The sequence below is a fragment of the Trichosurus vulpecula genome, unplaced genomic scaffold (genome assembly GCF_011100635.1).
Source record: "Trichosurus vulpecula isolate mTriVul1 unplaced genomic scaffold, mTriVul1.pri scaffold_45_arrow_ctg1, whole genome shotgun sequence".
In the NCBI taxonomy this organism is placed as follows: Eukaryota; Metazoa; Chordata; class Mammalia; order Diprotodontia; family Phalangeridae; genus Trichosurus; species Trichosurus vulpecula.
This window is the reverse complement of record NW_023494528.1, coordinates 27,078-53,666: the sequence shown is the minus strand read 5'-3', so window position 1 is coordinate 53,666 and position 26,589 is coordinate 27,078. Positions and strand designations below refer to the sequence as shown.

Here is a 26,589-nt window from a genome sequence, read left to right as displayed (position 1 = left end):
TTGGTTATCTTACCCCACAGGAAAGAAGGAGGAAGAAGATCAAAAAGGGGGGATGAGAGAAGGGAGGGCAGATAGGCGGAGGTGGTAATCAAAAGCAAACACTTTTGAAAAGAGACAGGGTCAAGAGAGAAAATTGGATAAAGGGGGATAGGATAGGAAGGACCAAAATATATTTAGTCTTTCACGACATGAGTATTGTGGAAGGGTTTTGCATAATGATACACATGTGGCCTAAGTTGAATTGCTTGCCTTCTTAGGGAGGGTGGGTAGGGAGGGAAAAGGGGGGAGTATTTTTGGAACACTCCTTACCTGGAAACAGAAAGAGGAAGTGGGGATTGGCAATGGAGACATTTTGTGATGAAACTGAAGGAGTTTGGATTTTCAGTTGAAGAGGCTGGGACTCAAATCCTGTCTCTGTCACTGATGAGCTGTGTATGCCTGAGCAAGTCACATAAGGCCTCTGAGCTTCAGTTGACAGATCGGTAAAATAAGCAGGTCTCATTACATAGCCTGTGTGATTCCTTTCAGCACCAGATCTATATTCTTGCATGTGACCTTAAGCAAGTCACTTCTGTCTGGCCCTCAGTTTCCTCATCTATAAATTGAGAGGGTTGGACTATAATCTTTGATATCCCTTGCAGCTCTTGATCTAAAATCTTGTGCATGACCTTGGTCAAATCACTTCTATAAAATGAGGTGATTGGACTCCTATCTCTAGATCTAGGATGCTATGATCTTCTGGATACATTGAAAATATTAAAAGAATGACTAGGTACAGAAAGGAGTAAGGCCACAGATATACACCATACATTTGAGAATGCTGGTAGCACCTAAAAGGAGATAGATGGCTTTGTTCAGAACGGAGTATATCAGTTGAAGATGGATGAAGAACATGGTTCATGGGAAATGAGATGAATGAAAAGCCTGAGAAATAAGAGTTTCTGAGTAATTAATAATCAATTTATTAATAAGGCTAGCTGATAATCAATAAATTGATGCTCAGTGGTCTATCTCCACAACCAAAGATAAAACCATGGAGGTCATTGAATGGTTAAATGCCTTTGGATAAAGAGGTGCCCTGACAGATGGAAAACAACCTTGATAGGTGAACAATTAGTGAGGAGGTAGGCTAAATGTCTTCAACTCCTTCTCTTGAGAACATGGCTTGATCATGGGACTCGGATACCTCCAACAATCTGGACAAAGGAATTCATCTTCATTCAATCCACTCTGGTCAATTTTCTCTTTCATGTGCTGAGTTACACTCAAACACAATGTGGGGCTGCAAGAGAATAGAATTATTGCTTTACGTTCTGTTTACCCTCTGAATGGAAGAGAGGTCTTCTAGTTGGTTGAGGTCCTGGCCAGGATGAAGGAGCATGTTCCCAGAGAATTTGAAAATATCATTTACCAGCAATTTCCTTCAGAGACTGACTGACTTACAGGGCATGTCCCCTGAATGAGGAAATAGAAAAAAAAACATTAATCCTAACTTAATAATATCTTATTAATATAATAAAATTATATATTCTCCCAGCAGGAAGATGAGATTTAGAAAGAGAAAAGCCCAATTGGAATCTAAGCCATACTACTGAAGACAATGACTATAGTTGCAGCCTTACTATCATTTTGCATACTCCCAGGGTTATTTTTTACAGGTTTATTTTTATTTTTTAGTAGCCCTGGACAGGGCACTTAGGTGGTGCAGTGGATAGAACACCTGTCTTGGAAACAGAAAGATCTGAGTTCAAGTGTGGCCTCAGATACTTACTCTGCCACTCTGGGCAAGTCACATAACCCTTATTTGCCTCAGTTACTCTGGTTGAATTGAAACACTTTGGAGAATGAAATAGCAAATCACTTCAGCATCATTGCAAAGAAAACCCCATGGATAAAAGTCCATGGCCTCACATAGAGTCAGACATCACTGAGTGACTGAACAACAACAAGCCCTCAACAACTGGGCAGATATTTACCTGAATGCCTGGTAGAATGTCAGTCACACTCGATATTATTTCAAAGTTTCCTTCAGAAAAAAGTCAGTCTTTTTTTTGCATTTATGTACTGAAAATGTTTGAGTCCTTTTCTTAATCAACATTAAGACTTTATCCACATAACCATACGGGAGGATAAAATCAGCTCAATGCTGTCCCTACAGCTATGGAGGCTTAACCTGTATCAAATGAGTTCTGATATGATGCTGAGTTTAATAGAGAATTTTGATGGGGATGATTTAGTCTGAATTCATATTGACATTGAAGGAATTCAGTACGCTCTTCATTTCATAAATTGAGGACTTTAGTTTCTTTCTGCCTGTATAATAAGAAAAGAGCTGTTATACGCACTAAAATTCAATAAAAATATGGTTTTAAATGAGTAGGTGGCTTGAACACGAGATGACAGACTCAAAGTGTAATATCTGCATTGGCCACAAGACAGGGATCTCAGTTGTATGATATATTTCTCTCTGGCCTAAAACTTTCATTACAATGCAAATATTCCATCTCTCCACAAAGATGACAACAAAAATGGATAAATTCTGCAATTTCCATTGTGACCACTAGATGTCAGGAAAAGAGTATTATAATATTCTTCAATCTCACTCTTTTGACCAGCAGATGTCCACAAAAGACTGTGAAATAATTTTCAATGGCATTAAATTAGTCAAAAAGCACTTATTAAAAGGTACTATGGGATCGCACAATGCTAGGGGTGCTGGGAGTCCAAAGGTAGGAGTCCAAAGATAAAAATGAAACAGATCCTGCTCTCAGAGAAAAGTACATGCTATTGATGGAGACCAACTCTTTATGAGTAATACAAGAATCGATAAGCATGGTCCTTCAAAAGAGGAAGAAAACAAGTCCCACCATTCCTTTCCAGTGGTGCAAGGTCCACAGGAAAGGCAGGATGAATTTATTTTAACACTTTTTCAATGTCTTGATTCCTTTTACTGAATATTTCTTTCAAAGTTTTTTTTTTTCTTCTGTGTGATGGCTCTCTCTATACTTTTGCTTTTCAGTCATTTTTCAGTCACGTCAGAATCTTCATGACTCTATTTGGGGTTTTCTTAGCAGAGATATTGAAGTGGTTTACCATTTCCTTCTCCAGCTCAATTTACAGATGAGAAAACTGAAGCAAACAGGATACAGTGACTTGCCTATGGTCACACAGCTATTAAGTGTCTCTGGTGGGATTTGAACTCAGTTCTTACTGACTCCAGGCCAAGAACTCAATCCATTGAGCCACCTAATTTCCCTGATCTCTGTCCACTAAAGCACTACAGAAATATGAACTCTCTATTGGTCAAGGCTCTTAGAGTGAATGGGAGGAGGCCAGAGAGCTCAGCTTTGATGGAGACCCTTCCTTCCAGTGTCACTGACTGGCAATTTTTTTGCTATTTTCTCATACACCCTGCCCCTCTTGCCTACTAAACTCTTTTAGCCTCAGTTTCCTAATTGGTAAAATGGTAGCAATCCTGAAATTCCCTACCTAATAGTGCTTTTGTAAGGACAGTACTGTATACATCTTGGACTTTTACATAAATATGAGTTATTCTATCATTATTTTTGTCTCACGAGATGTCTGTCCTGGGAATAGCAGAGGCAACTAAGAGAAAGCTTGTGCAAGGGCTAAGAATGGCTGAAAAGTGAGTACCCCAAGTACCAGGGAACACCAGACATGATGGGAGACTGAGCCCTGGGAAGGACACTTTTCACAATGAGGTGGGAAAGGAAGCCCAGAATCTGGGCCAGGAAGAAAGGGGCAGGGGCTGGTGGAAATGGGAACAAGAGAGGTGAGAAGGGATTTCACATGCCACTTCCAGGAAAGGGGCAAAGGGACAGCTAGGTGGCACAGTGAGTAGAGTACCGGCCCTGGAGTCAAGAGGACCTGAGTTCAAATTTTGACTATGTGGTTTACTACCTCTGTGACCTTGGGCAAGTTGCAAATCCCCTGCTCATGTTTCTTCTTCTATAAAATGGAGAAGTTGGATTATTATTCTATAAATAATATATTCAGAGTATTTTTTAGAAAGGTTAGTATAGCAATCATTCAGGATAAATGAGAAAGAGAGAGATCCGCATCGGGGACACCTGCTGGGAGTCTACACTATTCAGTTATAAAATAAATGTAATACAGGCATCGTAACATGACATTTACATACCCTTCCACATAAATATCTCCCTTAATTCTTATAACAAACTTATGAGGTTTCTGTATTATACAGGTATTATTGCAAATGGGGAAACTGAGGCTCAAAGAGGCAATGAAGTTGTTTTTATTTTGAATTTAATTTAACATTGTTTCACTCTATATTTTCCTGTTTTGGGGGTTTTCCGAGTATCATAATAGTATATCTCTTAGAAGGATGTTTTCCCCAAGCCTGCCAACTGTACCTTTTGAACGATTCTCACTCAACTAGTTAAGTGCAAGAAGGAGGATTTAAAACTAGGTCTCTTCTGACTGCTTTCCCCCAGCTCTTTTCACTATACTGCATTGCCTCTCTTAAGAAGGAGACCATACAGCCAGCATTAGTGGGAACAATGAGAATAGAGAGAAAGGCATGGGTGCCAAAGATATCTTGAAGGAAGACTTGAGGATTCTGGATATAAGGATTAGAGAGAGATGAGTCAAAGATGACTTAAATTTCAAGACTGAGTGCCTAGGAGAATGAAAGTACCACTGGAAAAAATATGGAAGTGGGAGAGGAAGAGATTTATTTTAAAAGAAAGGCTGGGTTATATTTAGTCTAAGGGAATCGCAGAGCAAACGAGCAGAACTGGTCAGTAGGCATCGGGCACCCAGGACTGGAGCCCATATCATTCTAGGGATGAATGCAGATTTAAGAATTAGGGTCTGACAATGCTACAGAAGGGAAGAGAGAGGAGTTTCAAGAAAATGGGGGTGTGATCAGCAGAAAGATTAGGGAGGAGGGGGACAGAGAAGATGCTATTGGATTCCTCAGTCCCTCTTCATACTCACCAAAAACAGATTTATTCCCTGAATAGAGGACTAGATTTAAGATTATGGGTGAATTCTGCACCAGATTGGCCCTGGAAATGAACCATGTAATTCTTGGGATTCCCCCTGATTTCCCTGCCATTGAAAACAATATCTCCCATTCATCGAGGAATGTGCCAATGTCTGGAAGGCCTCATACAGAGTTGAAATGAAATTGCCGTGTTGCTTTAATGATGTAATTGTGCAGTGATAAATCCTGCTGGCAGTTCATATGGACATTGACACATCAAAACAGTACCTTTAAAACCATCTCATGAAACACAGCATGACATCTGATGGCTAAATATGATTTTTGTTTTCCTTTTGTGAGTATTTTTCAGATTTGGATTTGTCCAGTATTTCAGATTGTTGAGATAACCAAAAGTACTGTATTTCCTTTGTGAATGGATAGACTGGTTTTGAATTTCACTGCCTTATCCAGAAACTTGTAGGCCCTTGGGATCCTAAGACTTTTGAAGCTACAGATGTTAATTTTGGATGACTTCCATTAAAAAAGCCAGTGTTGATTTGTACTTGTCCACAAAACTCTTCATGGCATAGTTATAATTCCTACGTTTTTTGTCAGAGAATCTTCTTTCCTTGTTTTTTAATTGGTCATTCTGCTTCTGTTTGTATGTTGTATGAAATATGAGACTATAGCAGTTGTACAATTTTCTTCCATTGCCCGGAATTTGCAGAGAGTCAATAAGTCTTCCAAAGGTTAGGCTAAAAGTTACTTAATTTAGCAAAAAATCAAAATTTGCATAAAAAACTTGCTTAAACAATAGGAAAGTAAAAGGTTATAATTGAGTGCAAAATGTCAAGTAAAAAATTTATATTCATTCAATGCCTGTGGAGAAATAGCTTCTTATTTGCACACGAATAGCAACAATCTTGGTTTTGTTTTGGTTTTATTTTTCCTTATTTCTCCTTCTTGACTTTTAAATATTGATCTTATTTTTAAATTACTTATTTCTTAAAAGTCACTGTGCTTTTATGTTGTCAGGATGACTAAGGAATGATATAATGTGTGCTAACTACATGTCTTAGTACTCTTTCATTTTGGTTTGGGAATTAAATTGTTATACTTCTCTTCAATATAGATTTCAAACGATATAAAACTGAAGGTGCCTCTTTTTCTATTACAACCACAGATTTGGGGTTAATTTTAAAAATTATATTCTTAATGTAATGGGTGTTAGTTACATCTTATCTTGTAAAAAATGCCTTTTTTTAGCAGAAAAATAATTTATGGCTGATCCATTGTTATCAACTATGAAGTTACTTCTTGAGGTAAAAAATGTTTAAATCTCTAAACTTCTATCGTTGTCTTTAACTGTGCTCATGTTGGATGTCTATGGCAATATGTCACTGCACCAGGGATGCTTAGATAGCTCTTTTATCTGAATCACCAACTTGTGTGAGGAGAAAAAAGTCATAACTTTTATTGGTAAAGAATAGTTTTTCCTTGGGGCTTTGTCAGGAGGAGGTATATGCTTCAGAACACGCAATTTACCAACATTAGACTGTCTCTGTCCCCTGCAACCCATATAATTATTTATGACTGCTGCTCTATAATAGAGTTTAATATCTGGTATGGCTAGGCCACCTTCTCTAGCATTTCTTTTCATTTCATTCATAGCATTTCTAGATCTCTTGTTCTTCCAGATGAATTTTGTTATTGTTTTATCCAGCTCTGTAAAATAAGTTTTTGGTAGTTCAATTGGTATGGCACTGAATAGATAAGATTACTTTAGGTAAAATTGTCATTTTTATTATATTAGCTCGGCCTAACCATGAGCAACTGATATTATTCCATTTATTTAGATCTACCTTTATTCACATGGAAAGTGTTTCATCATTATGTTCATATAGGCCCTGGGTTTGTCTTGGCAGATAAACTCCCAAATATTTTACAGTGTCTACGGTAACTTTGAATGGAACTTCTCTTTCTATCTCTTGCTGTTGGGCTTTGTTAGGAATGTATAGGAATGCTGAGGATTTATGTGGGTTTATTTTATATCCTGCATCTTTGTTAAAGTTGTTTATTATTTCAAGTAGTTTCTTAATTCTCTAGGATTCTCTAAGTAAATCATCATATCATCTGCAAAAAGTGATAATTTAGCTTCTTCTTTGCCTATTCTAATTCATTCAATTTCTTTTTCTCCTCTTATTGCTACAGCTAATATTTGTCGTACCAAATTGAATAGTAGGGATGATAATGGACATCTTTGTTTCACCCCTGATCTTATTGGGAATGCATCTAGCTTATCCCCATTACAAATAATGCTTGTTGATGGTATTAAATAGATGCTATTTTTAATTTTAAGGAAGGCTCCATTCATTCCTATGCTTTCTAGTGTTTTTGATAGGAATGGGTGTTGTATTTTGTCAAAGGCTTTTTCTGCATCTATTGAGATGATCATATGGTTTCTGCTAGTTTTGTTGTTGATATGGTCAATTATGCTAATAGTTTTCCTAATATTGAACCAGCCTTGCATTCCTGGAATAAATCCTACCCGCTCATAGTGTATTATTCTGGTGATAAGTTGCTACAATATTTTACTAATATTTTATTCAAAATTTTTGCATCAAAATTCTTTAGGGAAATTGGTCTATAGTTTTCTTTCTCTGTTTTGATTCTACCTGGTTTGGGTATTAGTACCATATTTGTATCATAAAACGAATTTGGTAGGACTCCTTCTTCACCTATTTTCCTAAATAGTCTACAAAGTATAGGAATTAGTTGTTCTTTAAATGTTTGATAGAATTCACATGTCAAACCATCTGGCCCTGGAGATTTTTTCCTAGGGAGTTCATTGATGGCTTACTCAATTTCTTTTTCTGAGATGGGGTTATTTGGAAATTTTAATTCCTTTTCTGTTAACGTAGGCAATTTATGTTTTTGTAGATATTCATCCATATCTCTAAGGTTGTCAAATTTATGGGCATACAATTGGACAAAATACTTCCTAATTATTGTTTTGATTTCCTCTTCATTAGAGGTGAACTCACCCTTTTCATTTTTGATACAGGTATTTGATTTTCTTTTTTTTTAATCAAATTGACCAAAGGTTTATCAATTTTATTGTTTTTTTTCATAAAACCAGCTCTTTGTTTTATTTCTTAATTCAATAGTTTTCTTGGTATCAATTTTATTAATCCCTCCTTTGATTTTCAGTATTTCTAATTTCCTATTTAATTAGGGATTTTCAATTTGAGAGAATTGGTTGTTATGTCTTTACTACCATAGCACAGACTTCATACTCATCAGGTAGGTCAGTTTTTACAAAACAGGAAAATGATAAATGCTGGAGAGGATGTGGTAAAATTGGAACATTGTTCCATTGCTGGTGCAGTTGTGAACTGCTCCAGCCATTCTGGAGAGGAATTTGGAACTATGCCCAAAGGGCTATAAAAATATTCATACCCTTTGACCCAGCAATAGCACTTCTAGGCTTGTATCCCAAAGAGATCACACAAGTGGGAAAAGGAGCCATATGTACAAAAATATTTATAGCGGCTCTTTTTGTGATAGCTAAGAATTGGAAATCAAAGGGATGCCCATCAATTGGGGAATGGCTGAACAAGCTGTGGTATATGAAGGTGATGGAATACTATTGTGCTATAGGAAATGGGGATGATATGGATTTCATAACAATCTGGAAAAACCTACATGACATAATGCTGAGTGAGTGGAGCAGAGGTAGGAGATCATTATACACAACCACAGATATATGGATTCTGTGAGGACTAACCCTGACAGACTTTGCTCTCCTCAGCAACAGTATGTGCAGAGACAGCTCCAAAGGACTCATGATGAAGACTGGTATCTACATCCAGAGAAAGAACTATGAATTATGAATTCAGATCGAGGCACACTTCAAGCTTCCCTTTTTCTCCCCCGCCCCCTGCTTTTTTCTCTCTCTTTTGTATTTGTTTTTGGGTTGTGTTTATTTTTTTTGCTTCTCTTTCTACTTTATCATGATTCATTCCATTGGTCATGGTTCTTCTCCACAACTTGACTAGTGTGTAAATTAATTCAATGCGAAGGGGGGCGGAGCCAAGATGGCGGCTGGTAAGCAGGGAATAGAGTGAGCTCCGTAGGGAGACCCTCCAAAAACTTATAAAAAATGGCTCTGAACCAATTCTAGAACGGCAGAACCCACAAAACAGCAGAGGGAAGCAGGGCTCCAGCCCAGGACAGCCTGGAGGGTCTCTGGGTGAGGTCTATCCCACACGGAGCTCAGAGCTGGGAGCTGGGAGCTGGGAACGGAGTGGAGCAGAGCCCAGCCTGAGCGGCGTGGACCATACAGACCAGAAGCCGGGCGGAGGGGGCCCTAGCGCCCTGATTCAGTGAGCTGCGGCAGTTACGAGACTTCTCAACCCACAAACACCAAAGACTGCGGAGAAGGTTAGTGGGAAAAGCTGCGGGAGTGGAAGGAGTTCGCGGTTCGGCTTCCAGCCCCGGGGGCAGCGGAGGTGGGGCAGGTACAGCTGTTGTTACTTCCGGCTCCAGGCCCACCTGGTGGGAGGAATTAAGTGGCGGATCAGAGCAGGGGTGCACAGCCTGCGGAAGATCTGAGCCCAGTTCAGGTTGGGGGTTGGGGAAGGAGCAGTGCTGGTATGGCAGAGCTGGCACCTCCCCCCCAAACGTGGAACATAGAACTCTGTAGTCTACAAGCAGTCATACCCCACTGAAAAACTCAAGGGTCAAGTTAGTTGGCTGGGAATATGGCCAGGCAGCGAAAACGCACCCAGATTCAGTCTCAGACTTTGCATTCTTTCTTTGCTGACAAAGAAGACCAAAACATACAGACAGAAGAAATTAATAAAGTCAAAGAGCCTACAACAGAAACCTCCAAGAAAAACAGGAACTGGTCCCAGGCCATGGAAGAGCTCAAAAAGGAGTTGGAAAAGCAAGTTAGAGAAGTAGAGGAAAAATTGGGAAGAGAAATGAGAAGGATGCGAGAAAACCATGAAAAACAAGTCAATGACTTGCTAAAGGAGACCCAAAAAAATACTGAAAAATACACTGAAGAAAACAACACCTTAAAAAACAGACAAACTCAAATGGCAAAAGAGCTCCAAAAAGCCAATGAGGAGAAGAATGCCTTGAAAGGCAGAATTAGCCAAATGGAAAAGGAGGTCCAAAAGACCACTGAAGAAAATACTACTTTAAAAATTAGATTGGAGCAAGTGGAAGCCAGTGACGTTATGAGAAATCAGGATATTATAAAACAGAACCAAAGGAATGAAAAAATGGAAGACAATGTGAAATATCTCCTTGGAAAAACCACTGAGCTGGAAAATAGATCCAGGAGAGATAATTTAAAAATTATTGGACTACCTGAAAGCCATGATCAAAAAAAGAGCCTACACACCATCTTTCAAGAAATTATAAAGGAGGACTGCCCTGATATTCTAGAGCCACAGGGCAAAATAGAAATTGAAAGAATCCATCGATCACCTCCTCAAATAGATCCCAAAAAGAAATCTCCTAGGAATATTGTCGCCAAATTCCAGAGCTCCCAGATCAAGGAGAAAATACTGCAAGCAGCCAGAAAGAAACAATGTGAGTATTGTGGAAACCCAATCAGAATAACCCAAGATCTGGCAGCCTCTACATTAAGAGATCGAAGGGCTTGGAATGCGATATTCCGGAGGTCAATGGAGCTAGGATTAAAACCTAGAATGACCTACCGAGCAAAACTGAGTATCATGTCCCAAAGCAAAATATGGACTTTCAATAAAATAGAGGACTTTCAAGCTTTCTCAGTGAAAAGACCAGAACTGAATAGAAAATTTGACTTTCAAACAGAAGAATCAAGAGAAGCATGAAAAGGTAATCAAGAAACGGAAATTGCAAGGGACTTACTAAAGTTGAACTGTTTTGTTTACATTCCTACATGGAAAGATGATGTGTATGATTCATGAGACCTCAGTATTAGGGTAGTTGAAGGGAATATGCATATATATATGTTTAGGTATGTATATAAGTGAATGTGTATGTATGTATGTATCTATGTGTATATGTATGCATGTGTATGTATGTATATATATGTGTGTGTTTTTATATGTATATATACATATATATAATACATATATATGTAAAAGAGAGAGAGCAGACACAGGGTGAGTTGAAGATGAAGGGAAGATATCTAAAAGAAATAAAATGAAATTAAGGGATGAGAGAGCAACATACTGAGAGAGGGAGATGGGGAGAGATAGAATGGGGTGGATTATCTCGCATAAAGGTGGCAAGAGGAAGCAGTTCTGTGGGAGGAGGGGAGAGGGCAGGTGAGGGGGCAATGAGTGAACCTTGCTCTCATCAGATTTGGCCTGAGGAGGGAATACCATACATACCCAGTTGGGTATCTTACCCCACATGAAAGAAGAGGGAGGAAGATAAAAAAAAATAAAAGGGAGGGGGAATGATGGAGGGGAGGGCAGATGGGGGTGGAGGTAGTCAAAACAAACACTTTGGAAAGGGGACAGGGTCAAGGGAGAAAATTCAATAAAGCGGGATGAGTCGGGAAGGAGCAAAATGTAGTTAGCCTTTCACAACATGAGTATTGTGGAAGGGTTATACATAATGATACATGTGTGGCCTAGGCTGAAGTGCTCGACTTCTTAGGGAGGGTGGGTGGGAAGGGAAGAGGGGAGAGAATTTGGAACTCAAAGTTTTAAAAACAGATGTTCAAAAACAAAAAAAAAAAGTTTTTGCATGCAACTAAAAAATAAGATACACAGGCAATGGGGCATAGAAATTTATCTTGCCCTACAAGAAAGGATGGGAAAAGGGGATGAGAGGGGAGGGCTGACTGGGGAACAGGGCAACCAGAATTTATGCCATCTTGGAGTGGGGGGGAGGGTAGAAATGGGGAGAAAATTTGTAATTCAAATTGTTGTGAAAATCAATGCTGAAAACCAAATATGTTAAATAAATAAATTTAAATTAAAAAAAAATAAATTAACAATTTACTTGATTTAACATCATTGGATGATAAATATATAACAGAAAGGAACCTTAGAGGACATTTAGCTCAGCCTCAAGGGAGAAAACTGAGGCGCAGAAAAGATAGCTTATTTACCCCAAGGTCATACAATCAAAAAGTAGAAAGTGCAAGAGTTAAACATCATAACACTGTCCCCTACATTGTGGCATTTCAGTGCTATTAGGTCGATGTTTTAGATTAGGTTCCTTAGATTTTCATGATATAATAATGTAATGGCCCAGAAGTAGTTACCCTAGAATTCCTCTATAATATTGTCTTCCAGGTCAATGTTTCCTCATAGCTAAACTTCCTTATTAGAAGATCCTATTAGGATTTTAGTAACCAGAGATGCTTTGATATCATTCAAGATAGATGTCTCAGAGTAAATGCATTAAAAAAGTCAACCAAGCCTTAATGTGAAGTCCTGGTGCACGTGATTGAAAAGAGACTCATTAGTAGATCTGAAATCTTACATCAAGTCAAAACAAGACCCACAGCTATTTCTACCATGTGGGCCTATAATGGAGCACATTCTTTTGATGTTGATATTAGCATTAAAAGAATAGGTGGTTAGGTAATCAAACATTGGAAGTTTGTGATAAGGGCAGAGCAGAACAGAAATATATAAGAATAAACTTACTATTTGACTTGAGTGTCTAGGTTAAAAAACAAAACAAAAAAACCCAAAAAACTATGTTGCCCTGAGTGACCTTGTGTGTTAGGCAGAGAGTGATGGGGGTTTGTGGGGAGAGGACTGGTTTGGGCAATTTCTAACTTCTGGAGTAAAGCCTCCCACCCCCAGACTGATTCTGTTAGAGTGGTTAAATTTGTATTAAGTCTGGCTTGGTACTGCTTTGTTGCTAGCCAGAAAGGTTATAACAATCTGGGTCTTCTTATTTATCATCATAATTAATAGTATTATTTTGGGATCTTTAATAATAAGCCCAGTCATAGCATAAACGTGATTGGCATGGTCCTAAACTCAGTTGTTTCTGTACGGGAAAAGAAAATATATCGGTGTTACGGAGATAAGGATATGCACGTGAATGGGTCCATGCCATTTATGATTCTTACCTTTGGAAAGAAACAGAATTAAACTTCAGGAGGAGTGAACTGATTGAACTTAATATTGTAAAGGGACTGAAAGGAACAGCCACATTGTATGATGAGGAACAGTCAATAACTTAGCTATTCACAGCACTATAATGATCAAAGACAGTCATGGAAGATTCATGATGAAGCATGCTATCTGCCTCCAGAGAAAGAACTGATATTGACTGACTATAGACTGAAGCATGTTATTTTTCACTTCTTTCTTTCCTTTCTTCCTTGCTTCCTCTCTCCCTTCCTTAGCTTCCCTTTCATTTCAGTCTTCTTGTGCCACACGACTAATATGGAAATGTTTTACATGATTGCATGTGTATAAGCTTCATAGGACTGCTTATTTTTTTTAATTTTTAAAATTTTTTGTTTATAACACATGATTCTACATAATTTTTAGTTCAAGATTTTCTTCCCTCCCTCCCCAAGATGGCATTGGATCCCATATAACTTCCAGGTATAACTTCACATTGAATTAATTTACACACTAGTCAAGTTGTGGAGAAGAACCATGACCAATGGAATGAATCATGAGAAAGAAGAAACAGAACCAAAAACACCCTAAAAACAAAAACAAAAACAAAAAAGGGGGTGGGGGAAGGCAAGCATGAAGTGTGCCTCAATCTGCATTCATACTTCATAGTTCTTTCTCTGGATGTAGATAGTACTCTCCATCGTGAGTCCTTTGGAGTTGTCCTTGCACCTTGTGTTGCTGAGAAGACCCAAAGTCTGTCAGGGTTAGTCCTCACAAAATCCACATATCTGTGGTTGTGTATAATGTTCTTCTGGCTCTGCTCCACTCACTCAGCATTATGTCGTGGAGGTTTTTCCAGGCTGTTATGAAGTCCGTATCATCCCCATTTCTTATAGCACAATAGTATTCCATTACCTTCATATACCATAGCTTGTTCAACCATTCCTCAATTGATGGGTATCCCTTTCATTTCTAATTCTTAGCTATCACAAAAAGAGCCGCTATAAATATTTTTGTACATATGGCTCCTTTTCCCACTTGTGTGATCTCTTTGGGATACAACCCTAGAAGTGGTATTGTTGGGTCAAAGGGTATGAACATTTTTGTAGCCCTTTGGTCATAGTTCCAAATTCCTTTCCAGAATGGTTGGATCAGTTCACAACTCCACCAGCAATGGAACAATGTTCCAATTTTACCACATCCTCTCCAGCATTTACCATTTTCCTGTTTTGTAAAAACTGACCTACCTGATGAATATAAAGTCTGTGCTTTGGTAGTAAAGATAGAACAACCAGCTTTCCAGAAAATGAAAGTACCCCACACAATTTTCAGTGTAATCTGCATTATTTAACATCTTCTCCATAACTTTCTTAAGTCTAGGGTGAGAAAGCTGTGGCCTCAAGATCACAAATGCCCTTCTAGGTCCTCGGGTGCAGCCTTGACTGAGTCCAAGTTCTACAGAAGACATCCTTGTATTAAGGGGATTTGTTCTGCAAATTTGGATTCCGTCAAAGGGCTCTACTTGAGGACCTAGAGGGCCACATGCGGTCCTGAGGCAGCAGGTTTCCCACCCCTGATATGGACAATCAATTAAGCTGGGATTTGTAACATTTGCTGAATTCTTAGGTATAGATATTTACTCTGAAATTTTAAAAATCTGTTCCAAAATCATTTAGAACAACCCTGGATAAAGGGAATATTCAGCTTAGTGTAGCAGAAAGAAAGCCAGTCTCAGCATCAGGAGTACCTGGATTTGAATTCTGCCTCTGAGACAAATTACGTCATCGTGGGAAATTCACTTAATTCATCAATTTTGTGGAAAATTTTCTAAAGATTGTCAGACGAGTAACAGCTGAAAATCTGAATCGATGCACTAGTTTGCCTCACCCAAAGCTCAAGGTAAAAATGTAAAAAAATCTGCCCGTTATCTCCTAAAGGAAAACCCAAGTGGAAATGGCCAAGAATGTCATACTCAAAGTCCAAAGCTTCCACTATAAAGAAAAAATTATCACAAGCAAGGAGAAAGAAAGATTACAAGTAGCAAGGAATCAATATCAGGATCCTAGAAAACTATGGCACACCTATTAGAAAGCAAAAGAAAGCTTGGAATACAGTATACCAGAAGGCAAAAGAAAACGGCTTACAATGATGATAAATTGCTCTATAAAACTGAGTATAAATAATCCTATAGGGCTTTTTTAGTGGTCAGTTCATAGAGGACATGAAGTATTCTTCATAAAAATACCTAAACTTGGTAGAATATCTGAGATGCAAACCACAAGAATCAAATGCAACCTAAGAAGGCAAATAAATTTGAGCAATCAAGTGGGTCCAAATGATGATAAAGTGCTAACATTTCTAATGCGGCAAGAGATAAATAAAGTAATTACAACAAAGTAATTACATAGTCAATTAAAAGGCATCTGAAATCACTCAAAAGTTTATGAAGTTCATATATTGACTAGATTATTACATATATTTGGATGAAAGTCCATTAGTGAATATAAAACTGTGTATGTACGTACATATGCATATAAATACGTAAACACATATATACACACATGTAAATACATAAACACATATACACATGTGTTTATATACATATACAAAACCTTTGGAGAATTGGAGATGAGTATAATACAAAAATGAACAAAAAGGCAAATGTTGGATATTAGCAGGCTACAAGACATGACCAAGAAGGAACTGTGAGGAATAGGAGTAAAGAAAGTCACCAAAAAGAAAAAAGAAGACCTAGAACATAGCAAGACTGAGGGAAGACCAATGGAAAATAAGGGTGTTCCATTGGTACCCGCTTGATGTCAGGTGAAACTGAAGAAGCATCTTGTCACAAATTTTGGTAAGAAAGTGGACATTGGTTGCACATCATCAGCAGACATGGATGGGCTGTGATTTACAAGCAAAGTACCAAGTCAATGAGATAACAGATGTGGTGAGTATCATGTACAAACCATAGAATATCTTTCACAACTATGGATAAGGAAAGAGTTCGTGACCAAAGAATGAATAGCGGACCATGGGAGATAAAATGCAAAATTTGTTGTAATTGCATATAATTGAAAATTTTTTTCAAAAATGAAAACAATAAGGATGGAATGAGGATGGAAACAGTTTATGGTGGGGTGGGAAAGTATTTACAGCAAGGTTCTCCAAAAAAGTGTTAATATTCAAGATATATATGGAACTGAATTAAATATATAGGAACAAGAACCATCATGCCCAAAAGCTGAATGGGCAAAGGATGTGAACAGGTAATTCTCAGAAGAAAGGCAAACCACTTCAGAAATGTTTCATATCATTAATAGTAGGAGAAATGCATATCACAACAAATCAGATTCTATCTCTTACTCATCAGATTGTAGAACAAAAAAGTATTAGGGATTATGGGAGACACACTAATACTATGTTGTTGGAACTGATAGTTGGTTGAACTGGTCTGGGAAGCAATTGGAACTATACCTCAGAAAGCACTAAATTCCACATACAATTTGAACCAAAGATATTATGAAGCATATACTTCAGAAAGGTCAACTGTGCATACCCTTTGATCCAGCAGTACCACTAGTAGGTCTGTATCACAGAGAGATCATGAAAATGGGAAACGGAGGCACATGTGCAAAAACATTTATAACAGCTCCTTATGTCGTGGCAAAGAATTGGAAATTGGGTGGATGTCCATCAATTGGGAAATGGATGAACAAGATATAGTATGAGAAGGCAATATAATACTATTGTGCTATATGAAATGATGACCCACCTACTATCATTTCAGTGAAGTTCTGATCCTAGACTCCTACATGAAGTATAGCTAGTTTCTGAACTACTCAACTCCCTCAACTCTCCAGAAGGTGAGTACTATTCTTCCTCCCTAGGGTTCTAGGGATAATCCCGAGGGGGTTTGAATTCTCTAAAAGGACACCAACAAGGTCCAGCCAGCATTGTCCATGATTGTTTTCAGCCAGAATTAATTAGCCCATGGAAACTATATTCTAGTAAGCAGGGATAGCCCCTGTGGAAAAAAAATAAACTCTCCCTGTGCACACACAAGTTGCCCAGAGAAAGTGGGCTCAAACTTGGAGAACGCATGGAGGGAAAAGAGTCAACTCACAGGTTCTGGTTACTGGAAGCCCTTTTTTCTTTGCTGAGCTCCAAGGGTTGGGGCTCTTTAAAGGCTTAGATGATGCCTTGTCTAAGTTTGTTTATTCCAAGTTTAGGTGTTGCCTTCAGCAATTGCTGCCTACAGGGATAGAGGCTGTAGATTTTTTTTTCAGCCCATTTTAGTTCATAAGATCATCCCCTAAGTCAGGGCTGTCCAACCCTAGGTTTTTATTGAAACAAAAGACAATATATTTTGATTTGCCATTTTAGTGAGAGCTCTGCATTTATGTAAATTACTATGCTTGTAGGCGGGCCGCGTAAATTGCACTGCTGGGCCTCATTTTGGACGGCCCTGTACCAGGTCAAAGAGAAGGCAGGTAAAGGAAGGCTAGTGAAAGCAGAAGATTGGGGGGTGTGGAGGGGCACAGGGCTGGGGAGCGTCCAGCTTTAGATTCGACAATGATGGAATCGTGCGCTGCTGGACTCTAACGTGTGATCCTGGCTTCCTGGATCATACCTGGGTCCAGAGGTGGGCTTAATTTTTTCAGTCAATCACAAGTTATTTCTATTTATCCAATGTCCAAAGCTCTTTATTCCTCCCAAGCTGACTTAAGACTTGTTTATAAGTAGTTTTGCACTTTGGATTAATCTATGGACTGACACTGTGCGAAAGAGCGAAAGCAAAAACAAAATAACCAGGCAGCAACACAAGTGTATGAAGGCAGATGCCGGTAGGCTAATATGCATCATAGACAGAACGCATTCCACACATCTCTATTGAAAATTAGAAGTGCTATGTTGCATTCCATAACACTGCTTAAGAACACCCAAAAAATTAACCGCAATGAAATTGTTATTGGTGCATCACATGTTATTGTCATACTGTTGGTACACCACATGCCTTCATCACATGTCGTTGGCATGTTGCTGTTATTGCACATCAGATGTAATTACTATGTTGTCGACTTGATACATGTTATTATGCTATTGGCATGTCACATGTCACTGCAATGTTACTGAACTGTCACACGATAAACGCATGTCACGTGCTCTTGGCATGTCGAATGTCATTGGGGTGACGTATGTCACTAGTGTGACCCACGTCATCGGCGTGTTGCGTGCCTCTAGTATGTAGTTGGCATGTCATTGGCATGTCAAATGGCATGGTCATGTCACATGTCATTGGTATGTGCCGTGCATTTCGCTGGCATGAAATTTGCATTCTCATGTCACTGACATGTCTTATGCCACTGTCATGTCTCATGGCGTTGGCATGCGCTGTGTCCTATGTAACTGACACGTAATTAGCATGTCACACGTGGCTGGCATTGCCACGTGTATGGCATCAGTATGTCACATGTCACTGACATTTGGCGTGTCATATATCGGCAGCATGTAACTGGCATGTCACATGTCATTGGCATGTCACACGGCATCTTGACACATCATTAGCATGTAATGTTGCACATGTCAATGGCATGTCACATGTTGCTGGCATGTCGTGTGTCGCTGGCATGTCGGCATGTCACGTGTCATCATATCATATGCCGCTGAAATGTGTCATGTCACATGTCACTGGCATGTCGTGTGGCGCTGGCATATAATGGGCATATCAAATGCATTGGCATGAAGCATGTCATGTGGTGTCAAAATGTTGCTGGCATGTCACATGTCATTGGCATGTGACATGTCATTTGCATATGGCATTGCCTATGTCGTTGGCAGGTCACTGGCATGTAGAGTGTCATGTCGCAGGTATGTAATTAGTGTGCCACATGTCATTGACATCACTGCGACTGGCATGTAATGGGCATGTCAAGTGCATTGGCAGGAAACATGTCATGTGGTGTCCAGCATGTCGCTGGCATGTCGCTGGCATGTGGTGCGTCGCATGTCCCTGTCGTGGCTGGCATGATTGACATGTCACATGACATGTGACGGTGGCATATCGCATGTCATTGGCATGTCCAACATGCCGCTGCCATCTCAGTTGGTATTGACATGACACTGCCATGTTACCAACATTGCTATTCACATCGCCATGACATCGACATGGCCGTGACATTAGCGTCGACATTGACAATTGCCACTCACATCAACATGACATTGCCATGATATTGATGTAGCGTTGCTAATGCCACTTGTTGACATGCGATTTCTATATTGCCCGTGCTTCACTGCTGGGTTGCTGATACTGTCTCCTTGTCAGTCCCTGAAGTGGGAACTACTGGAAAACTTTAATTTACATTAGTAAATTTTCATTAGTTAACACTCCATTTTCTGAGCAAAGACCTCACTATTTCACAAAGGAAAAACCTATGTATACAATGTACAATATAGATATCCATTAAGTGGTGATGTGAGACCTTACCTCTTTTTTTTGCAGAAGAGTGCATTGTATTTCCTAAAAGTTGCCTGTGTGTTTGACATGTAGAGTGTGGGTATGTGTGTCTACATATCTTTATTATTTTTATTTTTAGTTTACAACACACGGTTCTACACAATTTTGAGATCCAGATTTTCTCCCCTCCCTCCCCAAGACGACATGGAATCTCATATAACTGTCATGTATAACTTCGCATTGAATTAATTTATGCACTAGTCAAGTTGTGGAGAAGAATTATGACCAATGGAATGAATCATGAGAAAGAAGAAACAAAACCAAAAAAAAACCCAAAAACAAAAACAAAGGAGAAGACAAAAGGCGAGCATGAAGTGTGCCTCAATCTACATTCAAACTTCATAGTTCTTTCTCTGGATGTAGATAGCATTCTCCATCACGAGTCCTTTGGAGTTGTCCTTGCACCTTGTGTTGCTGAGAAAGTCTGTCAGGGTTGGTCCTCACGGAATCCATATATCTGTGGTTGTGTACAATGTTCTCCTGGCTCTGCTCCGCTCGCTCAGCATTAGGTCGTGTAGGTTGTTCCAGGTTGTTACGGAAGTCCGTATGATCCCCATTTCTTATGGCACCACAGTATTCCATTAACTTCATATACCACAGCTTGTTCAGCCATTCCCCAATTGATGGGCATCCCTTTGATTTCCAATTCTTGGCTACCACAAAAAGAGCCGCTACGAATGTTTTTGTACATATGGGTCCTTTTCCCGCTTGTGTGATCTCTTTGGGATACAACCCTAGAAGTGGTATTGCTGGGTCAATGGGTATGAATATTTTTATAGACCTTTTGGCATAGTTCCAAGGAATAAAGCAAGGAATAGTTTACTTATCAGATTTATGGAAAAGAAAAGAATTCATGACCCAACGAGAGAGAGAGAGCATTACAAAATGCAAAATGGATAATTTTGATTATGTGAAATGGAAAGGTTTTTGTACAAAAAAAGCCAATGCAACAAATTTAGGAGGGAAGCAGAAAATTGGGAGAAAATCTTTACAACTAGTGTCTCTGATAAAGGCCTCATTTCTAAAATATACAGGGAACTGAGCTAAATATATAGGAATACAAGCCATTCCCCAATTGAGAAATGGTCAAAGGATATGAACAGGCAGTTTTCAGAGGAAGAAGTTAAAGCTATCTTTAGGCATATGAAAAAATGCTTTAACTCACTACTGATTAGAGAAATGCAAATCAAAACAACTCTTAGATACCACATCTCTCCTGTCAGATTGGCTAAAATGACAAAACAGGAAAATGATAAATGCTGGAGAGGATGTGAGAAAATTGGAACATTGTTATATTGCTGGTGGAGTTGTGAGATGATCCAGCCATTTTGGAGAGTAATTTGGAACTGTGCCCAAAGGGCCACAGGAATGTTCATACCCTTTGACCCAGCAATACCGCTTCTAGGGTTGTATCTCAAAGAAACCACACAAGCGGGAAAAGGACCCATACGTACAGAAATATTTATAGAGACCTTACTTTTAAAAAGAGACTTTAAAAGTTTTTGCACAAAAAATATTATTACAACCAAGATCGGAAGGAAATTAGAAACCCAGGAACAACAGACAGTAAATTTTAGATAAAGAACTGACTTAAATTGTTAAAAACAGAAGCCATTCCAACTTGAAATTTAAAGCTATCCATATTCCTACGAAAAACATGCTTAAAATTACAATTTTAGAGAAATGAAAATCGAAACCCCATAACCTGCCAGACTGGCTAATGACAGAAAAGGAAACCAGCGTGGGAGAAGATGTGAGAAGAATTGGACACCAATATGCTTCTTTGTGGAGTTGTGAACTGATCCAAGCAACTGGAGCTCAATTTGAATCTATACTGCCCCCATTTGAAACTGTGCATGTCTTCTGATGAAGAAATTTCACTAGTAGGTCTGTATTCCACAGTGATTAAAAAGAAAAGGGCATATTTGTACAAAATTATATCAACTCTTTTTTCCAGTAGCAAGGAATTGGAAATTCAGGGGATGCCCATCACTTGGGTAATGGCCAAACAAGTTGTGGCAATGGAATACTGTGCTATTAAAAAAAATGAAGAGCAGGATGAGCCATTTATACCATTTATGTATGGTTCACCCTACAAACAGCTCTTAAGATTGTTAGCTACTCCAGAAACTTCTTCAGAAGCTCTTCTCCAGTATCTGCAAACATGGAACATTTGCGGCCTGTCTTTGACAACCGTGGGATGTATGTCTAGCAGTGGGATGTGTGGATCAAAGTGTATATACAATTTAGTCATTGCCCTAATTCCAAACTGCTTTTCCAGAATGGTTGGATTAATTCACAGGTCCAGCAACTTCGCAGTGTGTCTCAATTCACAGACAGACCTTCCAACACTAGACTCCTATTTTGTCCTAGTTGCCAATTCCCGAGGTCTGAAGTAAAATAAAACTTCAGTTACTTTTGTTCAGATCCCTGGATCACATCCGTTCATGTAACATTTTCAACCAAAAGTTAGGTTCCTTTCTTTCTCATCCTAGTTTGATTGATTTGTAATTTCTTCAGGTACGTACTTCATGCTACCGAGAAAACCGGAGCATTTTCTCCTTTCTCCTAAACAGTTTATTCTGTATTTTCCTTGTTTTTATGAATAATTTTTTTACATGTCATCTCCCTTGTTTATGAGTGTCTTAGAAACAGGGAGGGTTTTCTGCCTTTCTTTAAGTTACCAGTGTTAACGTAGTGCCGGGAACATCAGGGAGGCCAGAACCCAGAGAATGGTTTTTACATTTTTTTAAATATTCTCACCTCGGGATAACATTATAAAAAGGGCATGGTTACAGATTTGACCTAAGGGATAAATAATAGTTTGGTGACTCAGGGGCTAAATTGGCCTGAGAGATAATTTTGTAAAACACAATTCAATTAATGATAAATGTAAATTCCTACATTTGGGTTTTAAAAAAACTGTATGTTTAAGCTCAAGAAAAATGAGATTAGAGGAGGGAAATAATTGCGATCATCACGAGAAAAAAAAAGATGCAAGATGCAAAGTGGAGTCACTGTCAAGAAACACTTGCCAATAATTACAGCCATCCCCAACTGCAATGAACTGCTGAGACCACATAAGGTCTTCAAGAAGAGAACATATTACCGATTATTGAGTATCTTTAGAGTAGGGATTTCTTCTTCTTAGGCATCGGAATGTAACTTCTTGAATAATACGATTCTGAAACTGAAATTTATCTTTTCATTAAAGTGCCTGAAGAAGGTTTTGCACATCTAGGCAGCACAGTAGATGAAACAAACACTGGGAATGAAATCAGAAATGCCCATTTGGATGAAGTAAATTCAACCCACAATACTTACTAGCTGTGTGATTCTCGGAACATCGCTAAGCCTGCTTGCCTCTGTTTCCTCATCTGTAAAATGAGCTGGGGAAGCAAATGCCAAACTATTCCACTATCGTTGCCAATACCCCAAAATGGGGTCACAAAACATTTAGACACAACTGAGGTCAGCTTTAAGGAACGTATTAACGATGCGCATGCACTGAAAATTCCAGGATAGTGGATCGCAATGGGAGAGATAAATGCAGATCAATATGCCACTGATGAATACATTGATGCTTTCCTTTAATCCAGCATGACAGTCAAAATGCAGAAAGAAAAATACCATTTTCACCTTCTCTGATGTTTTACCCTTTTCTTCTGATTCTTCTTTCACAACAGGACTAATATGGAAATATATTTATTAATGATTACACTTGTGTAGGTTATATCAGATGGCTATATAGGCTATCAGACATACATCAGTCTTGGGGAACCTTAGGGGAAAAAAACCTTGGAACGCAAAATCTTATAAAAGCCAATGTTCAAAATTTTCTTTATGTATATTGGGGAAAAAATACCATTAAGTGAGGAAAAAATGAATTATACCATAGGACAATTTCATGATGAAAAGGTTTAACTCAATTTTTGGACTCAAAGGAAAAAAAAACACCAGGTGTGAAATTTAGGCAGTGGGGATGATTGTGTGGTGAAAAATACTGTACCAAAGATTTCTTGTGATCACTAGCCAAGGTTAAAAAAAAATTCCTATCTGCTCATGAAAACCCCAGAATCCCCAACTTCCTTTTTAAAAAAAATGCATTTGAAACAATTTAATGGAATAAAATAAATACATAACAAAAAATGCAAACAATAAATTATTAGCTCTTGAGCACCAACTATCATCTCATATTTCTTTATGCAACCCCAGAATCTAACAGGTGCCTATAAGTTCCATGCACCTATAAGTTACTTTAAGAAAAATTTACTGAATGAGGAAAGAGAAACATCTTTACCATGGTTAATAGGGTGATTCTAAAGGCAAACCATAGACCTGCAAGGCAAAGGGAGGACACATAAAATACAACAGTCCAAATTCAGTTCTATTTAAAGACCTTTACGGAAGCAGAAATATTGGCAACCGCAGAAACACACAAGAAAAAGAAAAAAAGAAAACAATTTGCTCTTTAGTCTTGAAGGTATGGCTTCAATTTGAATATGTCTATTATAATTCTGTGTCATTTTGTAATTTATATTGAGACTTTAGGGAAAAATCAAAATAAAGGGCCCAAAAGATAAGAAAATACAGAAATGCAAAGAAAAAGCAGCTAGTAAAGGAGGCAGTATTTTGAAAGGAGCCAACTCCCTATTGTATATTCACAGCTGAACCTCTTTTTAAACTTTTCAAGTAGCAACCCAGAAAGAACACAGAAAACTAAAAATTTATAGTTACTGAGATAATTTGTATTCTTAGAAGTATTCTTGTTTCTCAGCAATATAGTAAGTAACAGTCTTTCAGGTAAAATATGTTCAGATTGGCTCCCATTCCGTGCTTTTATTTCTCTATTTTGAAAGCTCTAGGCCACTCTTTTCAAACTCAAATAGGAATGAGGGACACTCAATTGTACATAAAAATCTCTGTAGCTGTATATTAAGAAAACTATATATGAACTCTGTTGACCTTGACCTTCTTTATACTTTTATGTTATTAAATATTTCCCAATTACATTTTGATGTAGTTCTGGTCCAATGCAGGAGTGATGTAGGCCACGTCTGACACTTCTGGTGCAAAAAGTGTGGCTTGCTGTGTCCATTTTGAAATGGTCACTAATTATCATTTTTATTTATAATGTTTAACATCAGAAAATGCCAGGTGATCATTACTTAAAATTGTTACTTCCAGAAATTGGGAAACCATATTTACAATGCATTGTGGAACACATTCCAGATCTTTTAAAAGTCCTTTTTCCTGTTTTCTATTCATACCAGTCTCATGGTGATTCTTACTCACCACACGTGAAACAAAACATCTTTTCCAAAAAAAACATAAATTATGTGTATGTATTACTTCTGACAGAAACTATAATTTCCCCAAACTGCTTTTTGAAAGTACACCGGTATTTTTCCCATACGTTACTATACAACAAGGCTGCAAGTAGGTAAGCAGACCAAAAAGACAAAATGCTTCCTGCCCTCCAGGAACTTACATTCTGATGTGGGTACAGGCAGTCAATGTAAGATAATGACAGAAATTAACAACTATAAGCTCCGGAAATCACCAAAGTGTTCCCATTCAGCTGGAATTCTTAATCCCCAAAGAGTCTATGGACAGATGGGAGGGGGATATAGAAAAATATACATCTCTTGTCATTTAAGCTGCTTTTCTTCACATTGTGGTATTATTTTGAGGAAGGTTTCATAGGATTCACCAGATTACCACGGGGGTCCGTAACACAAAAAGCTTTTAATAAGCCTGCCAAGAAGAGTAGCAGCAAACACATACCAGGATCCAAAATCTAATCCTGAAAGAAGTCTTAAAGATCATCACCAATACCCTCAGTTTATGGGTCCCAGAGATATTTAAAAACTGTTTCATTTTCTTCACCCAAACAAGGAGCAAAAATGGTGTCTACCAACAGAAACAATATCTCTTATTATGTCTAGCTCTAAGTTATTTGAATGCAATCTGAACACTTCCCAAGACTATTTATTACTCTGTGCTTGTTGTTACCAATAGAGAAAAGATTCAAAAAGACCTATGACCCATCGAGGTTCAATGATTTCAGTTCACAAATGAATAACCAGGCCAATCCAAGTTATCTGACTTTCCCAAGGCAAAACAGGTAGATGGGATGTGAACGTAAGTTTTCCACCTTTTTCTCCCAGAAGGAGGGAAGGTGAAACATTCAATAAATTGGAAGTCATAAATTCTCAAATACCAATGACCAATTAGACAAATCTTATTAATTCCAGAAATTATTTTTTCGGTGTCTCTGCTGGACTGACTGCTAAGGTAAATGCAAAGGGAACAAGGAAGAAAAGGAAGTCAGCATTCATTAAGAACCCACTGTATACAAGGCACTCTGATAAGCACTTTAAAAACGGTATCTGATTTGATCCTAACAACCTTGTTATTTAAGTGTGATTAATATCATCCCTATTTTACAGTGGATGAAACTAAGGTAAAGACAAGTGCCCACTTCTAAAGATCTATTAAGTGTCTGAGGTCACATCTCAATTTACATCTCTCTGACTCCAGGTCTAGGGGTCTATCCACTGAGCTATCTAGCTACCATGAGAATAAGACACATTCTTGAGGATTCAGACTTTGTATACCATACAAGTGCTAAATGGTGGTTTCATCCGCATAAATTCTACAGGAAAATATAGTATACAACAACAGAGATTACATAAAGAGAGAATGGAAATAAGACTTAACTTTGTGTTTTCCCTAAATGTCTTCTTCATCTGCAAAAATGAGAAACAGGATGGCATAGCGACTAAGAACCTGAAATTGGAATGGTCAAGAATGGGTTCGGATCCCACATCAGATACTCGGTTGTTTTGTAAGGCCAGATTAATCATTCAACCTCTCTCGGCCCTACCCGATTATTTTTAGAACGAGGGAATGCAGCAGATACGCACTGAGGTCTTTCTCCAATGAATGCACTAGTAGTAGCTTTACAACCTTCCCAACTTTAAGTGACAATGTCCTTT

General features: G+C 38.4%; 1 long non-coding RNA gene across 1 annotated transcript in view; it reads right to left on the bottom strand.

Moving 5' to 3' along the window:
- Positions 1-1,049: 1,049 nt before the first annotated feature.
- The window catches only part of LOC118833350, a 37,245-nt gene continuing 11,705 nt past the window's right edge, over positions 1,050-26,589 (bottom strand). The window contains exon 3 of the long non-coding RNA XR_005009314.1: positions 1,050-1,282. This is a non-coding gene — a long non-coding RNA (uncharacterized LOC118833350). The remainder of the gene's footprint in view (positions 1,283-26,589) is intronic.